The sequence below is a fragment of the Polyodon spathula genome, chromosome 22 (genome assembly GCF_017654505.1).
Source record: "Polyodon spathula isolate WHYD16114869_AA chromosome 22, ASM1765450v1, whole genome shotgun sequence".
Lineage (NCBI taxonomy): Eukaryota > Metazoa > Chordata > Actinopteri > Acipenseriformes > Polyodontidae > Polyodon > Polyodon spathula.
In genome coordinates, this window is record NC_054555.1 from 106275 (window position 1) to 112942 (window position 6668).

The window sequence follows — 6668 nt, forward strand, 5'->3', positions numbered from 1 at the left end:
TTGAGCGAGGTTTACGCAGAACAAATACAGCGGAATGACCCACATACTATTGGTTTACTGGCTTTGTTAAATGGAGCATTTGTAGAAGAATGTGAAAAACACACACTTTGTGGTCTGCTATGCCTTTAAGCTTCAAATTTTGGTTGAGTGATTTGGTTTGTCTCTGTCAAGTGTAGGATCTCTCAGTGAAGCCATGCTAGGGGAGACAAGCTGGCGAATGCCCCTGGGGTAACTGCACTGGGACTGGTCACACCACGTTGCCGTGGCAGCAGCCCACACAGCCACTCGAGCAAGGCGTACAGCGTGTCTCTCAAAAAGGTGCCCTGTCCTGTCAGCCTAATGCTGTCAAAGCATCTTTCAGAAGCTATAAAATTCAAAAATGTGAACAGCGCTGGTGTGTTGATTTGGGTTACATGTATCTTGCACTCGTACTGGGTATTTAAAATCTAAATAATAGAATAATAATAATAATAAAAAAAACAAACAATGTTCGTGGTTTTTAATATGTAATATACTGTTTTAACAAAACGTACGTCCAACATAACATATGACCTATATATTGGCACTATATCATTTATTTTCCTGACGGTGTAACGTAAGTTGGGCACAACAACTATCGTCAATTTATTTAATACCTATATTGAGCTGGGGGGAGTAAGTGTTTAGGATTTTGCCAATTCGAAAATATACCAAAAAGAGGGAAATGTTACTTGCCACGGTACCCCGGTCCCGAAAAATTCACTTTTGCTTTCCCCAAACCATTTAATATTGAACGTAGCTTTAGATAAGTACCCTAACTTCACACAGACATGCTCTATTCTATAATCCCACAGCATGGAGTCTGGAGATGTTCCACATCCTGCAATTGCAATGACAACATTTAAATGGTAAAACATTCTTTACAAAGAGGACATAACAACTGTGACCCCTCCCCATTTCTTTTCAATTAAAAAAAATTGTTAATTACACTTAATAATAATCATCAAGATAGAAAATAAACCAATAAGATTATATCGTAGCAAGAATGCAAAACAAATAGTCTTATCCATCATGTTGTACACAGGCTGAATGTTCAATATTTTATACCTACTGACCAAGAATGTAGAAATACTAGGTGGAATAAGTTTGATTGAGGAATGTCCCATGAAGGTTCAACTGCAGTTCAAGAAGCCTTGTACGATGAGCTCTGAAGCACAGAGCCATGCTTCTTGCTACTCTGTGCCTGAACAGACACACAGAAGACTATGCATGTCAGCAAAGCACAGTGGAATCACAGAAGTCTAAACAAATGAATGTTGTCATTGATCACTGAAGTGCTAAAGCTTCTGTAAACCTTACATTTCTACATCTAGGTTTGTCAAGAAGGTCCATTCCAGCTTTTAAAAACATATTCTAACATTTAAGAAACTTTTATCATAGCATTCTTGCCACAACTTACTTCAGGGGAAAAAGCAAAAAAGCACAAGTTGCAGGCAACATTTAAAAACTGCCCAAATACTACTTCTGCCTGTGTTAAAATCAGTTATAATTGTCAGGCAGTCTTCCAAAAAAAAAAGGGATATTGCATCTTTAAAGGTCAGCCTTCTCTCTGACCTTGAGCCGCCTTGCTCCGCTCTGACAGTTTTCATCAACAGCAGACTGCACATTGTGTGTGTGTGTGGGGGGGGGGGGGGCTCTCTCTCCGCCAGCTCCCTTGGCAGCCCCAGACTCCAAACAGAGAGCCGCCTCTCTCCGACAGCTCCACAATGCACACACAGCGAGACTCCCCCGCTGCCAGATCAATACTGCTTGCCTTTCATCTGACCGGCGCTGGGGGAAATCAGCGCTTCCTGGAAAAACCCAGTATCAAGTGAACTATTTACTGGCCAAGTACATTTACAAACTCATGGAGACTTTTTGTTTTGGGGGCGGGGAGGGTCAGAAATGATAATTTAACTGCCATCCATTCCCCGTTTTAAAAAACAAACAAAAAAAAGTTTGTTTATATAGGGTTAATCTCTGGATTAAAAAAAAAAAAAATCATATATCAAATATATATTTAACAGTATCCCTTCTAACTCTTGGCTGCGGTTTGACGAGTAAGAGACGTGGTAAAGCTCTTAAACGGGATAACAAATTTTGAAAGGGAGAGACCGAGCCAAACTGTTTCTTTAGACATTTAAGAGAATTGTAGAATACAGTATGAAATTGGAATAGATCTGCCTGTATCCAAAAGTGTCTTTTTATTGGACAATAACCATAAACAACCTCGTACCGAATTTGAATCCTGTACTTCTTCAAAGTAACTGGTCTCCATCATTCGGAAGGCAACAGTGTACTAGATCAGAAGTCAAGCGCAAGGGCACCTGTAATGATGCAACCATAGTAAGAGAGACTGAAACAGAATGCAGAGTCTAGAAACTGCGCTACAAGACATTCAATAAATTAGCTTGTGTGTAACTAACTCGCTCCTGCCTTTCTCCTGGGATGCCTTTGTAAACAAGCCACTTGTAGTACTTACTGTTTTTCCAAAAAATACAATTTTAAATAAATAAATAAAAAGTTATTTAAGCTCCTACCGATAGATAATATACAGGAAATGATTGCATTAGGTTAGCGGCAGCGGTTTGTAGCTATGCATTATTCAATAATTCAAAAGAACTCTCTTACGGCCATACACTTTAAAATTGACCGCTAGTCTGACATAGTTCTGGGGGCACGGTATTTTTTCTTGGTTCAATAACTCTCGCTGCAGAATAAAGATGCATACCTATGGAATGCTGTATGTTGTTTGTTCTGCAGAAAATGACATGAAATATTTCTTACAAAACTCTTTGCTCCTAACAGATTTGTTCAAAAGATCCGGCTTGGACTTGCTCACTGCCTGGTTGAACAAGCCATGAGCACAACCCAAGAGGACATATGTCCAATCTACCTATTCTTTATTGTAGACAATAAGATACAATGTTCAGTCTACCTCTGCAGCTCTGATCTGGGTTCTGTGATCAAGTGACAGGAAGTGAAAGTTCATGGCACTCTCTCTGGAAGGCTGTTACAATGTCTCAGTGCAGGAAATGGCAGGAGACGGGGTCATGGAATATACCTTGGACAGTTGACAAGAGGAGACGGAGGAGGCCAGGACAAGCCCCAGAGAAGAACAGATGCTGAGGTCGTGACCCGGTAAATCTCCTTATTTATATTTATTTACTCTTCTCCTGGCTAGCATTTTCACAGACCGCATTGAATCAAACTACAACATAAAAAAACTGCATTTATTAGATTTTTATCCAGAAAACCAACCATTCTCGTTAAAGTTATGAAATTCTTAACCTCTAGTTTTGAAGGCATTTTGCATAGGATCCACCGAAAGAGCGAAGCAATGCTATATACCATAACCCCGTTCTCAACTGGAGTGATAATTAACACCCAAATCAATTAATGCAGCTTTCTTCAGGTGGCCCGCTCACCTGCTCATGACACCTCCAGATGGCTCATAAAAGAGACTTCATTGATAAAGCATTCCATTCTTTGTGGGTTCCATTAATAGAACTCAGGTAGCTAGTATTCTACACAAAGCCCTGCTGATTGGCTGGTTATATGAACAGGGTGGGAATTATCCCTTGAAAAACCAGGGCCTTTGGAAATCAACCAACCTACATCCATGCACCACACACCCAACTCACGACCACTTAGCCAATCAGATCCTTCCAGAACATCCACCAGGCTTTCATTTTAGATCAGATCATATCGTACCAGGCGTTGGACGTTGCCAACACACATTGCTGGAGTAAATTCCAAGAACTGGTGCAAAAATGAATAACTAACCTAAAACGAAATGCAAGGCACAAAAATGCTTTCACCATGTAATTGACTAAATCGCCACTAGGGGGCACTACACACAATACTGCTGCCTGGAGCTTCTGGAACAGGGAGAGCAGCTGGAACTCTCCTCAGAGACTGCCTGCCTCCATTCCCAGTCCAGGGTCAGTGAGGAGGGGCGCTGCTCAGCCGTGCAGAGTCAGCTGGCACAGATTTCAGGCTTCAGCTGCGGTGCATAACACTGGTAACTCTTCACGTTCTAATCTTTCAACACCACCAGCAGGCAGGAGGGGAAAACGCTGTATAAAAACACTAAACTGAGATTTCACCCTATATATATATATATATATATATATATATATATATATATATATATATATGATATATATATATATAAAATAGACTTGCATATTTGAATGAAACACGCAGAATACTGTTACGTTAACATCCTGAATTACATACCGCTTTGTAGTTTTCCTTGTATGTGACATTTCAAAATCTAGCATGAAATACTGTACTGCTATTATGGCTTCCGGTAAACATTTGTGATCTTGTTTTGTACTTTCTTTGACTACACAATGTTAAATAAAAGATCTAAAACTACGTTCATGTAGTTTACTTTTTTTAATTGAGTCTCAATCCTAAATTCTAGGTGATGCAAAACTTTTGGCCGTTGCTGTATATAGTAATGCTTGAAATCTCTTTAAAGAACAGAGGAGGGAGGGAGCCAGAGTTTCCAAGAGAAGATAAACAGCAGCTGCACATGCAGAGCACAGTTCACAAAATCACCTTGAACGCTGGTTGGCTGGTGCAGAGCTCACGGATCCATCAGCCAAGCAGCGGCTATCCTTGGGAGTCCTGACCCTTTAATCCCAGCGCCCCTCCCTGAGCTCGGGGGCCTGCAGTGTCTGCCAGTCAGTCTCGTTCATGGGTAGTCCCCTTTCTCCTTGTCACCACTTCTAATCAAAACCTGTGCTTTTTGTTCACAACTACCCTTCCCCACCTGTGGTGGCTCAGTGGACCTGCGCAGTGCCTCAGCTTAATACTAAGAATGCATAATCCTCTTCGCCAGCATATCCCTACCTGTGCTGTACCTGTGGAACATTCTCTTTTTGACTTCCAAAGCACAGAACCACAATCCAACCTAGCACAAATACAACTGGCCTACAGAAAGTTTTGAGATGAATGCAACTACAACTACTAACATGATCTCTCTCTCTCTCTCTCTCTCTCTCTCTCTCTCTCTCTCTGATACACCAACATTAAACCTCATGGGTTAGAGCAAAGCTGTACCATGTGGATAAAAAAAAAGGCACAGATACTGGAGATGCATGTTATTAAATTTTAAGTGTAGCAAAATTAAAAATCAGCAAATGAAACAAGGGTTCACGCACTAGCTGAAAAACTGCTCGTGCGAAACTAGCATTTATAGTAATCTGTGTTTACAATTCTGAGGCACAAAATAATGGAAACAAAACAATCTCATTTTAAAACCATTCCCTTAACATCTGAAAACAGTTGGTTTCTATGTGACGGTAACACGGTACTTGAATAACTCCAACCCCACTGAAATTGGGTAAATGATATTCAACAAAGCCACCAATATAATTTTTTTTTTACAGTTGCTGAAAACGATTGTATTTTTTTTTAATTGTGAAAAGCTCCAACACTAGACTTGCACGAGATGGAGAACCCTTGCCAAGCCCAGGATTCTTGCCAAGTATGTACAGCTCAGAAATGAAAAACTGTCAAAAATGACACCAAACAGCACAACACAGAACATATTCTAAAATGAAACAAGTTTGCAAATGTCAGCAAGACGATGCTTGTGTTGGCAGAGGAGTTAAAATTGAATCAAATTAAAGGATTGTGTTGCATTCTCAAACGCTCTCCCCCTTCCCCGTTCTCACGCTCAGGCTGTCTGGAGAACATCGTTGCTCAACAGCACCTGATTAAATTAGGCTTTTAACTACTGATAAGTTATTACATAGAATATGTTTTTTTGCATAGCACAGAGTGCCACGTAGTGGTGGAATGTTGTAACTGACTTTCATACAACTTGATGTTGCAAACCGCGTCAAAAGAATCTTCCAAAGAAAGCGCAGACATGCACAATCGTTATATTTACCCACAATGCACCAAGCACGGCACAAACTTCAACATCTTTACTGGCTTAACGTTGTCCAGGTATCTTCATTTCTCCTCCCCACAAGATAATAACTGACCTCCCCTTCCTCCACTGCCAAAGACACTTCATTGCTAGGAACTGGCTATGTTTATCCTCAGGGGTTTTATCTCCCTGCAAGGAACTGACTTGCGTCAGAGGAGCACAGGGGCTCTGGCAGTGAAGCAGGGGTGAGAAAGCGAGAAGGATCATGCACGGTATGTTAAAAATAAAATGAAACATTGCTTACACACGTATGCACAAACAAAACACAACATACAAAAAGCAAAGAACCCCCCACTAAACAGACGGCAACACATCCCTGTGAGATTATGGTATTAAATACACTTCCATGTAAATTAAAATCACAATTATAAACACATTTCCTACCAAGCAGTGGGGTACATTTTTAAAGTATTTCAATCTTGAGATTTGCTGAACTAGTTCAGATTTGATTATCAGCAAGGAACAACAAATGCCTTTGTTTTAGTAAGAGGTTAGTATAAAACTGTGTTGCAAATCTATTAGCTGTGAAAAAAACAAGTCTTCCTCTCTGACCATGTTGGTCCATAATTTAGTAAATTAGGTGAATGTAAACATGATAAAACAAACAAAAAATAAATAACTATAAAACAAACAAATAAACAATGTTTATATTAGTGAACACAATAAATACGGAACACCTAAATCAATAATACAGCAGTAT